This window comes from Asparagus officinalis, chromosome 2, assembly GCF_001876935.1.
Source record: "Asparagus officinalis chromosome 2, Aspof.V1, whole genome shotgun sequence".
Classification (NCBI taxonomy): domain Eukaryota; kingdom Viridiplantae; phylum Streptophyta; class Magnoliopsida; order Asparagales; family Asparagaceae; genus Asparagus; species Asparagus officinalis.
In genome coordinates this window covers 30,243,546-30,255,549 of record NC_033795.1, presented here as the reverse complement: position 1 = coordinate 30,255,549, position 12,004 = coordinate 30,243,546, and positions in this window count along the sequence as shown.

Below are 12,004 nucleotides of genomic sequence, written 5' to 3'. Positions count from 1 at the left end.
CCCGTATCAGTTTAGTATGATTTTTTTATTATGTGTTTGACATGATTATGCACTATCAGGATAACATGGTATGATTGTGTACTTTTAGGATAACCTACTACACTTTCAGAATAACTCGCTATACTTTCACAATATCGCACTATACTTTCATAATAACCCGCTATACTTACATAATATCATGCTATATTTTTAAGATATCACACTATACTTTAATATTATCCTCTATACTTTCATAATAGCATGCTATACTTTCATAATAATCCACTATACTTTTATAATATGACGCTATACTTATTATTATCGCGCTATACTTTCATATTATCATGTTATACTTTCATAATATCACGCTATACTTTTATATTATCATACTATACTTTCATAACAACTCACTATACTTTCATAATATCATGCTATACTTGATACGAGTCACCGTGCGAGCACCTTTGATCGCAGAATTATCAAAGGTGGGTTGAGAAGAGGATGACAGGAACACAAGGATAATTTAGTATGTGGCGAAGAAAAATACTCTCTCTAGATTATGATATGAAAGATTACAATCTCTCTCTCACAATCTCACTAGAATTGAGAACAAACTCTCAATTCTCTCTAAACCCTAATCTCTCTTGATTAGAATCTCTCTTTGATTACATCATATTTTAGAAACCCTAAAACAATCCCTTATATCGGTGTAACAACGTGGATGGCAAAGTGGTAAATAACCAAGCCAAAACCCTATAGGAATTTGTGCAAACAGAAATCCAAATGAACCAGGAATCTTTTGATGAGTCGACTCATGTGCATATATGAGTCGACTCATGACACATGGGTCGACTCATACAGTGATGAGTCGACAAGTCAGAGACTTTTAACAAAACGGCTGAGTTTCATGAGTCGACTTATGATAGGCATGAGTCGACTCAACTTGATGAGTCGACTCATGACTGTTATGAGTCGACTCACGGGCTAAAAACCAGATGCTTCGATTCTTCGATTTGCTGTCTCATTTCACGCTTCAATCTACGTTCCACTGTGTTGTTTTACACTACTATTCTTAAGTTACCATGAGAATCATCTATTCTCAAGCTCTCATGAGGATCTCTAAGTTCTGAAGAGAAGATACACCTGTATCAAGGGTGCCCTCTTTAGGAACCTGAAGTCCTATTCAAGTTAGAAAATTCAGCTGAGGAAACTTGCGAGCTCCTCCATCCTTTCTGTACCACCTGGCTTTGCTAGGAACCTGATATCAACGTACAACTGGAAATGACTCCTTCATTCATTGCCTCATCATAGTCGTCTTCCGCTCCAACATGCAACTCTTTTTCGATGGCTTGTCATGAAGTCTAATGCATAACAAGACAAACTTCTTGCTTGCATTCACTAGCCTCTTCGCTCGTGTCACCGTCGCCAAGTTTGCTTCCCTCGGAAGAGACACCGAACGAAATATAAACTTTTCATTATCCTTGGTGAATGTGTATTTCTGAGCCCACCTTTCGTAGATCATGTATCTATTTCACAAGTACGGATTGCCCAGTATAACCTGACAAACATCTAATGGAATAACGTCGCACATGACCTCGTCAATATACAACTCGTGGAGCACAAATCTGGCAGTATATTGATCAACTACACTTAGTCACATCTCCTTCTAAATCCACCCCAATGGATAGGGTTTTGGATGCTTGACTATCTTCACACCCAGCTTCTGAACCAAGGTCTCGGATATCAAATTCTTTTTGCTGCCTGGATCAACAATGGCAAAAACCAAACTGGTCTTCACTTGCAACTTCAGCACAAAGAGCTGCCACCGGGGGTCTTCATCCTCTTTCGTGGCCTATTTCCCTGCCATAAGATTAAGACTACTGTTGGGCTCCATCATCCCAGGAAATTCCTTCGGACCCTGTGCTATCATGTATGCCTTTTTCTCCTCTTTCTTTTTCAACACCTTTTGCTTCATATAAGGATACTTCTCCCAGCATCGATCAGCGATATGTTCTATCTTTTCGTAGTGACTACAAATCAGTTCTGCTCTCCCTGGATCACCCTTCTTCTCCTCCTTATGTTTGGAACCACGAGTCATCCAACCGAGAGCGGACTCGGACGAATCACGATCGAATCAAGATCAATTTCGGACTCGAACTCAGAAACAGATTTACTGCCAAATCAGGAATCTGACTTACTGCCAAATCAGATCAACCAATCAGAGTCTCAAGTCAACCGAAACACGGACGAACGAGACAACGCAAAACGACAAACACCCGCGGGGGCTCGGCCAAAAGCCGAGCCACCTCTCAGTTCTGCTCTCCCTGGATCACCCTTCTTCTCCTCCTTATGTTTGGAACCACTAGACTCACCTCCCGCCTGTTTTGCATCTCCTTTTGCCTCGTTGCTCTTCTTCTATTTGACCTCGATGGCAATAGCCTTCACACTTACCTCTGTAATAGACTCGACCTTGAATAGCTTCATCTCCTTTCGGATATATTCGTTCAGACCCGTCATGTACTTCATGAAGATGGAGTATTCGTCCATCGTGACGTTTAGAACCATCGCCTGCTGCTGGAACTCCATCGTGTACTCTTAAAAGGTCTGATTGAATCTTTTGTGCAAGTCATACCACTTGTATCAACGCTCCTCAAGGAACCCCACTGGATAGAACTTCTTTATCAGTAGCTCCTTAAACTTGTTCTACGACACCGCCTTCTTCTCCTGCTTGTAGTAGGATTTCCACCCTGTCAATGCGTGCCCTGAAAGCTTCAAAGTCGTGAACATAATCTTCTCCTTGGATGAATATCCATAGAGAGTGAAATACATCTCCATACGCTGGATCCAATCATCGAGTTTCTCCACATTGACACTCTCATCATAAACAGGAATCTCCACATTGAAATCAATTTTTAAATTCTGGTAGTAATTCTTACCCCCTTGATGTGGAGCAGTCTTAACAATCTCAGCCTCCTCATCAGAACTAGTTTTCTCGCCCTCTCTATCAGACTCTTCAAGCTTCTTCTTACCCTTCGAAGAAGATTCCTCCTTTTTGTCCTTTCCATTGATGAGACATACGAGCTGATTGAGTGTTGAACCGATCGTCCCGATCTACTTCTCCATTGCATCAAGTCTTGCTGAATTGTCCCCTTTAGTCATCTTCTTATTCCTTAATTTTTGGACTCTTTCCAATGAAATAAGGATCTCGCCTAGCTTCTGGTATTATGATCGAGTCAGGACCATACACAAGATGCCTCCTTCACAGGATCTGATTGTTCTGATACTAACTTGATACGAGTCACCATGCGAGCACTGTAGGCGTATAAAATTACCTATAGGTCCCTTAGCATGGTTCAGCATGATGGTTCGACAAATCAACGGATGTTCGAGCGACGAGGCGATAAAGCACACAAACAACGGCATATGTTCGCCTGTGGAACCAATCCAACAGTTCGGAAAGTCAACGAGTCGTCCAACGACAAAATAGATTTGTACTCAAACACCGAGGCGGAAATACTGCCAAATAAAGACCCGGGCTATCAAATCAAAGTCCGGACGAATCAAACGAAGAACTGAAAGACGGAAAACACCGGAAAACGGCGAAACGGAACACACCCGGGGACTCGGCCTAAACCGAGCCAACCCGGGGTGGCTCGGCCCAAGCCGAGCCACCCCAGGGTGGCTCGGTGGCCGAGCCACCCCAGGGTGGCTCGGCGCTGACTCGCACAGTTCCGAGTCACCAGAAGCTGACTCGCACAGTTCCGAGTCACCAGAAGCTGACTCGCACAGTTCCGAGTCACCAGAAGCTGACTCGCACAGTTCCGAGTCACCAGAAGCTGACTCGCACAGTTCCGAGTCACCAGAAGCTGACTCGCACAGTTCCGAGTCACCAAATGCTGACTCGCACAGTCCCGAGTCACCAGGACTCTTGTTGGATACAAAACCTCCCCAAACACGGATTTCGATGATTTTTAAGGATTCTTTCGTCCCAAAACCTCTCCAACTGCTCTGAGGTTATCCATAAACACGTTTAGACAGTTATAAACCGCAGATAACGTTTAAACATCAATTCCTACTAGGAGACACATCTCAAAAAGCCTATAAATAGAAGCCTAAGGTCTTCTTTCAAGGGGATCGGAGATCTGAGATTAAGAAGGCGAGGTGCTGTCAAATTGACCAGTCAACCACGAATTTCAGAGGAGAATCATCAGAGCTTGGCGAACACTTTCATAAAGAAAGCCCCTTCGAAAGGTTTGTGATTCTTTTCCCTTCTTTCCTCCGGATTAAACTTGGTTTTAATCTCGAGAAGAGCCACAATCTCGCTTGGTCGTGATTGTCGCTTCCGCAATTGTTTCCCTTATGAAACAAGGGCGTAATTATATTGTCGATCGGCTTTGGTCTGCGGTGGTCCACGGACTAACGCGTCCCCGGCACAGGCAAAGATCCCACGCAAAGCAGCGGGAGAAAAACTACTGCTGCGTTTTGTTTGATAAAGTTGTAATCTTTATTTTTTGTTGTAAGAAGATCTTATAAAAAGATCAACTCTCTTTTCAGTTTGAACTTGTAATCGATAAACGGTGTAACAAGTTTGAAAACAATGGAAAAGGCAACTTTTGACACAAACATTCTCGGGATCAAAAACCAAGTTTTGATCCGGAGTGAAACCGTGTAGATCTCAGATCTGATCTCTCTCGAACTCCTGCCTTATTTGGCGTGGATGATCGCTAAGAACCAGATCTGATATGTCCAAGTCTTCAAAGTTCCAAAGCTTCAATCTTTTTAAGTTTTGAACCTTCAATCCAGCAGAGCTTCGCCTCCAAAAATTCCAACCCTCAACAAATGAGCCCCTCTAGCCTATTTATAGGCACTCGAACCTGTGCCTTGGCACAGGTGGCCGGCCACCCATGGGTGGCTCGGCCACCGAGCCACCATGGCGAGCCACCCCTTGGTAGCTCGGTTGCCGAGCCACCACTTGGTGGCTCGGCTCACCGAGCCGCCTAGATGGCTTAGTGCCGAGCTCTTTCCCCGGGTTTTCGCCGTGTCGTCTGTTGTCCGGTTTTATGGTTTCGTGGTTTATCCAAGTTTTATTGTTGATCTGGACTCTGATTTGGTGTCCGGATCTTGATTTGGCAGTAAATCCGCTTTGTCGTTGATCTGAACTCTGATTTGGAGGTCCGGATCCCGATTTAGCAGTAAATCCGTTTCGATGATTGAGTTCAAATCCGTTCTACAGTTGGATGACTCGTTGACTCACCGAACCGTTAGCTTGATTCCGCACGCAAATGGATGCATTCAATTACTTGCGTACGATTCGTTAGCCTCGTCGCCTCGTTAATCCGCTTCGTTGCGTGTCACTTGGCTTTGATGTTGTGGACAAACGCTCATGTTTAGATATGTCACCCGATGGTTCGTTGATTTGTCGAATCACCATGCCGAGCTGTGTTAAGGGACCCATAGGCAGTTTTTATATGCCTACAGATACCCCCTCCAAAGTATTTCAGCCTCGTTCTTTTATAGAAGAGTCTAGAATACTTTGGATATGATTGTCCCAACCTTCAGTCGGTGTAACGGGACTTTGGAATGGCTTCTGTTATTGATTCCTTCGATCCTTCAGGCTATTCGGTGCTGTGTCGAATGTCTGTAAGGTTTCTGGTGCTGCGTTTATTGTCTGACCGTTGTCGGAATTTCGAACTTGAAGTCGATTCCTGATTTTCTGATCTTTAGCTCGTGTTTGCTGGTTCAACATAGAACTGACCATCGATCGTTGGCGTTGAGTTCTCATTTGCGACGCGTTGTCCGGCGAAGTGTTGTTGAGTTATCCTTAAGAATATTTTTAGAAAAATATCCTCCAGAAACTTCTCAACCAAAAATAGGGAATAGTTTATACTCGTATATCTTATTGGAGTATTAAGAAGCAGTTTATACTCGTATACTTTTCGGAGTATTGATTCTTTCATTGCAACGCATTGATAGGCGTTGACCTAGGGTTACGTGTTGACCTTAGGGTTTTGAACATCGTACGTTGACTTTTTGATCGCAACGCGTTGGCTGGCGTTGACCTAGGGTTACGCGTTCTCCGGCGTTGACCTTAGGGTTTTGAACGTCGTACATTGACTTTTTGATCGCAACGCGTTGACTGGCGTTGACCTAGGGTTACACGTTGACCGGCGTTGACCTTAGGGTTTCGAATGTCATTGGATGCTCAAGTCACGAGACCAACTAATGAAGCTGATGCGTCAGTGACTCTCGTATTTATAGGATTTTAGCAAACCCTCAGCCATCAACAGGTTTGATGAGCCTTTACTAACTACCGTTTGAGTCGGGCTAGCATGTGGATTATCTAAATCCGTTCCGCATGTGACGTTGTGCTAAGAGAGTTAACGCTCTTAGTGCTACGATATTGAATACGTAGACTTCGTCTTTCTCACGGGAATAGACTACCCGGCGACGCGTGTTAGGCGTTGACTTTAGGATTTTTGGCTAACCCCCAGCCTTCAACGGATTTGATTAGCCTTTACCGACTACCGTTTGAGTCGGGCTAGCATGCGAATTGTCTAAATCCGTTCCGCATGTAACGTTGTGCTTAGAGACTGAATCCTCTAAGACTTGTTGCTATGACTTTGAATACATAGACTTCGCCGTTGTCATGGGAATAGGCTACCCAGCAACGTGTATTAGACGTTGACTTATCCCTACTTAGGCTTCGGGATGAGATACCCCAGAATCGAACTCTGGTGTCTTTTTCTACGGGGAAAGACTAAACCGGCGACGCGTGTTAGGCGTCCGTATATCCTTTCTTAGGATTCAGGATGAAATTCCCCATGCGTGTAAGGCATGGATTTTGGTGTTATTAATAACAACCTGCCACAATGGTGAATATGTGGATGGGTGTTCTTTTTAACGGTTAAGAACTAACTGGCAGCGCGGGTTAAGCGCAGACTTATCCCTGCTTAGATTTCGGGATAGAATACCCCAGAATCGAACTCTGGTGTCTTTTTCTACGGAAAAAGACTAAACCGGCAGCGCGTGTTAGGCGCATACTTATCCCTGCTTAGGATTCGGGATAAACTTCCTAGACTGGATTTCTGGTGTCTTCTTCAATCGGTGAAAGACTAAACCGGCAGCGCGTGTTAGGCGCAGACTTATCCCTACTTAGGATTCAGGATAAAATTCCCCGTACCTGTGAGGCACAGATTTTGGGAGTTGAAAAAGGTGGTGTATTCTCTTGGGGCAAAGACGAACCCAAAATGGGAGAGGAAGAATTTTATATTCTATCTCCCGACACTAAAGAAGAAGAATTTTATATTCTATCTTCAGTTGGAAAGGAAACTCGAGGTGGATCTCCACCCCCAGAATCCGGAAAGGTGAAACTAAGAGTGGGATCTCCACTCCGAGAATCGAAAAGATTCAGATAACCCTAACTGTTGGAAGGTTTGATTACCGAACTAAAGATGAATTTCTCATTTATCGAGAGTGAATTGTGGTTTTGACCCTAACTGGAAGGTTTGACCAAGCAGGAGTTTGAGATGACCCTAACTGTAGGAAGGTTTGATCACTCGATTTGAAAGTGGACCTCTCGTTCATTGGAGGAATCGAGAGGGGATTTTGATTGTGGTCCTAACTGTAGGAAGGTTTGACCGAACGGACAGGGAGTGGAATACAAGTAGCAATAGAAATACTGGTTTGTACTGGCCACTCGATAAAGGGTTTTGACGTTAAGTAATCAGGACTTAACACGTCAAGCTTTGGAAATTACCATGAATTGGCGGACACAAAATTTAGTGGACCCACCGTCAATTGACTTGATCAGTGGGGGATTCTTGTGAGGAAAGATTAATCTGTCAAAAGGATCGAATCTCGTCTCAACAAGATAACTCATGAGAATTAGTGAATTTGATAATGGAAAACATTCCGACATTTAGAGTTTAAATGTGGATGTTTTACTTATCACTTTTATAGTGATTGGATTATTCCTAAGAATATCACCCGTGGTATTCTTTCGGGAACTTCCCGATACATGAATAATCCACCCCAGCTTCCCTTATGGAACTGGGTCTGACATTGTATTCAGTTACATGACCGGGTTATCCTTAAGAATATTACATATAAAAATTCTCCAGGAACTTCCCGTGAAAGAAATGAAACAGTTTAGACTCATATACATGTTGGAGTATAAGGGAGCAGTTTAATCTCTTATACCGGTCGGAGGATTGAGAAGCAGTTTATACTCTTATACTCGTCGGAGTGTAGAAAGGAGCAGTTTATACTCTTATACTTATCGGAGTGTCAGGGAGCAGTTTAACCTCTTATACCGGTCGGAGGATTGAGAAGCAGTTTATACTCTTATACTTGTCGGAGTATAGAAAGGAGCAGTTTATACTCTTATACTTATCGGAGTGTTGCCGTTCTTATTTGGCTTATCTCAGCGTTATGACGCCGGCTTCAACCAAGGTTTGGATGCTATTCTTGAGAGCGAAGCAATCCTTGGTGGGATGAAGGACCATCATGTGGTATGCACAGTACTTCAGATCCGTGGTATTGTCAGCTTCCTCCTGATTTGCGATAGGTGGTAGCTTGATCTTATTATTTTCAAGGAGGGATTCGAAGATGGCTGGAACGTCTTCGTCTTTAAAGGAATACTCTTTTTGGAGTCTCGGGTCCGAAGTCTTTTGCTGCCTTCGGGATTGCTGTTGTGACATTTTATTAGCACCACCAGTAGCTGCAGGTGCTTTGCCCTTACCACGAGAGGCGAAGTTTGAGTTCGGAGGATTAGCCGTCGGTAGGTTCTTCTCGGCCTTCTTCCTTCGGAGGAAGCGTTCGTCTTGTTCACCGTGCACCTTCAAGTCTTTCCAAGTGTTAGACGGTGCCGTTCCCATTGCCTCCAACACATCCAACGCGAGGTTGTTGTGGCAAGTCTGGAGAATAAACTCCTCAGTGATCGGGTCCCGACAGTTCATCGCCTTGTTCCGGAACCTTTTTACGAAGGTGTCAACCAATTCCCCGTCCTTTTGTTTCTCATCGAGCAACGTTCCGATAGATATCTCGGTGTCGTCGTCGAAGAAATTAGCGAGGAACTTAGTTTCCATGTCGTCCCAGCTACTCACGCTTCCTGGTTTGAGGAGGCGATACCAATCGAAGGCGGCTCCACGAAGAGTGCCAACGAAGGACCGTACCATCAGAGGTTTGTTACCAGAGATAACCCTTAGGTGCGATTTGAAGTAAATCAAATGCTGAGTGGGTGAACCTTTCCCATCAAACGACGTGAAGTTGATTAGACTGAACTTCACCGGATAAGGGATTGATTCCCATTCTCTTGGGTAGGGACAAGGAATGCCCGTATTCTTCATCTCTTGAGCGGAAATCAACGTATTGATTTTGCTCTCGAGGTTTTTAATCTTCAAGTTTTCACCTGTGTTTTCACTAGCATTCTCGTTACCACCCCCTGCATTGACGGGAGGATTATTGGCATAATGAGTCTCATTCGTATTTGTATCCTCATCTTCCTGATTAACCTGGTTACGACGACTTGGTTCGCCTTGCTGGTTAGTCAGTACTTGGATCCGTTGATCATGCATTTCTCTCATATTCTGCATGACCATCTGCATTTCGAACCTGAAGCTCTCCTGTTGTTTAGCCATGGCTTCTTCAAGCATCTTGGCCACTTGTTCCGCACTTATCATAAGTACTTCGCGGGGTTGTCCCTTGCTAGATACCATATTATCTGATGCGACCGCAGAGCCGGCATCCGATTCTTCATCTTCTGAAGGTAATCTTGTCCGAATCCTACCATAAGTTGTTCGTATGATGGCTCCGGACTGCAGACGGGTTACACAACGGGGTACTTCCGGAATCGACTCGGGATTATCCTGTGTCGATGTCCCTTTGCCGGTCATATTCGTGGTGACCCTCGGAAATTCTCCATCCTCGACTACCCTTCTTCTTTGTCGGAAACACCTAGGCCTTGGTTTTGGCGTTTCGGTGCTGAGCCTTTCGAAAACCGAAATTCTTTCGGGGACTGTCTTGATGCAGTTGCACTCAGACAATACTGCACGAATGAGTTTGGAACAAGGGCATTGAGTTTATAGTCCTCGAGGACTCCTCCTGGTTTTCCTCGTACTACCGACACGATAGTACAACTCGTCGGTTTGAAGGTCAGAGTAACCTATCGTGTGTTGGCACAATTTCCCAGGTATAACGTTATCGTCATCAGACGACAATGTTTTCTTCTGAGGGCGAACTGCCTTCTTTTGGCTTTCAAGAGTCACACGCCTTGAGACATGCCTTTTTGGGCGTGAGTTCTCAGCGGGCTCCTGGACTTCGATGCGCAAATTGGTGCGCGCAACTGCCATGAACTCCTTGTCATGTTGAAGGTGGCGGCGACCCCCCGTATGTTGAGTCGTTCGGGGCTTCTTCATCAGGCCCAAACGTTCTTGAACTGGAGCTTTGCATCGCTCATCGGGAAGTGGACCGAGGCGCTTCAAAACTGATCTTCTTCTTCAGGATGGTCCTGCGGGATCTCCCGAGACAGCTATGGGAATTACCGGCGATTTAGGTTGGTTCGTCGGAGGTTGGACTTGCTTCGAAGGCTGCAATGATTGTGCCTTAGCCTGAATCGCCACTTCAGACTTCGGCCTCCATACTTGGCGGGTAGCCTGAATCGCCACTTCAGACTTCGGCCTCCATACTTGGCGGGTTGGTGGCGGCTTTTTGGCCACTTTCTTCTGCAATCTTCTACGGGCTTCTTGGACATGAGCCCGTGCTTGCGCTGACAGTGCGCGGCACTTGCGAATGCGCTCCTCAAGTGTTGAACGATTCCATTTGACACGGATCCATTCGTTCGTTGGCGGCTTGGAGGAGCTGCCATTCATTAGTTGATGAGGCTGTTTGCCTCCCTTGTTCTTCAGACTCGCGTTATGGCGGATTCCATCCGTGGATTTCATTACCTTCGCGAATTCTCAGGCAAAGCGTTGGCGTCACCTTTGGCAGGCTCTCTTTGAGAGAGTCACTACTCCTTTGGTGACGGAGGAATTAGCAGGAACTGGCTTGACCTGGTTGGAGGTTGGTGGAGCTTCACCCGACGCAACTTTGGCATCAATCGGGGTGAAATCTTCGTTGGTATTCTCGACTTCTTCGTACCAACGGACCTTTCTCCTGGAGGAGAACTTCTTGGACTTGCGGGGGGAGGTCGATCCGGATGAGGATGACAGGTACTCCTCGAACTTTTGTTGGTCGAATTCATACTCGACCTCCTCCTCGAGCGGGATCAAGATCCACGGCTGCGACGCAACGATCTCGGCAGCGAGATCGGCGGCTCCCACTGTGGTCGCCAGATTGTTCGCGGGAAAAATCGTAGCTTTCATTGAAGTCATTGTGCTCTTTGGCAATTGTTTATCGATTACACAAAGATCCAGTCATTTTATAAGATCCGGTTACAACAAAATCAAAAAGAAATAAAAATTACAACTTTCCTTTTATGTCGAACAAATCGCGAGCTCCTGTTTTGCGGTCACTCGCTTTGGTGGGTTCTTTGCCTGCGTCGGGGTTTATCCGTGGACCACCACATGATCTAGATCCGGTCGGATGTAAACGGTATAGCGGGTGTTATCTCACGAAGGAAATAACAGCCGAGGGTACTATTTCACTAAGGAAATAATAGCCTTCTCGGGATCAAAAACCAAGTTTTGATATGGAGTGAAACCGTGTAGATCTCAGATCTGATCTCTCTCGAACTCCTGCCTTATTTGGCGTAGATGATCGCTAAGAACCAGATCTGATATGTCTAAGTCTTCAAAGTTCCAAAGCTTTAATCTTTTTAAGTTTTGAGCCTTCAATCCAGCAGAGCTTCGCCTCCAAAAATTCTAACCCTCAACAAATGAGCCCCTCTAGCCTATTTATAGGCACTCAAACCTGTGCCTTGGCATAGGTGGCCGGCCACCATGGGGTGGCTCGGCCACCCCATGGGGTGGCTCGGCCTCCGAGCCACCCTAGGGTGGCTCGGTGGCCGCCGAGCCACCCTGGGGTGGCT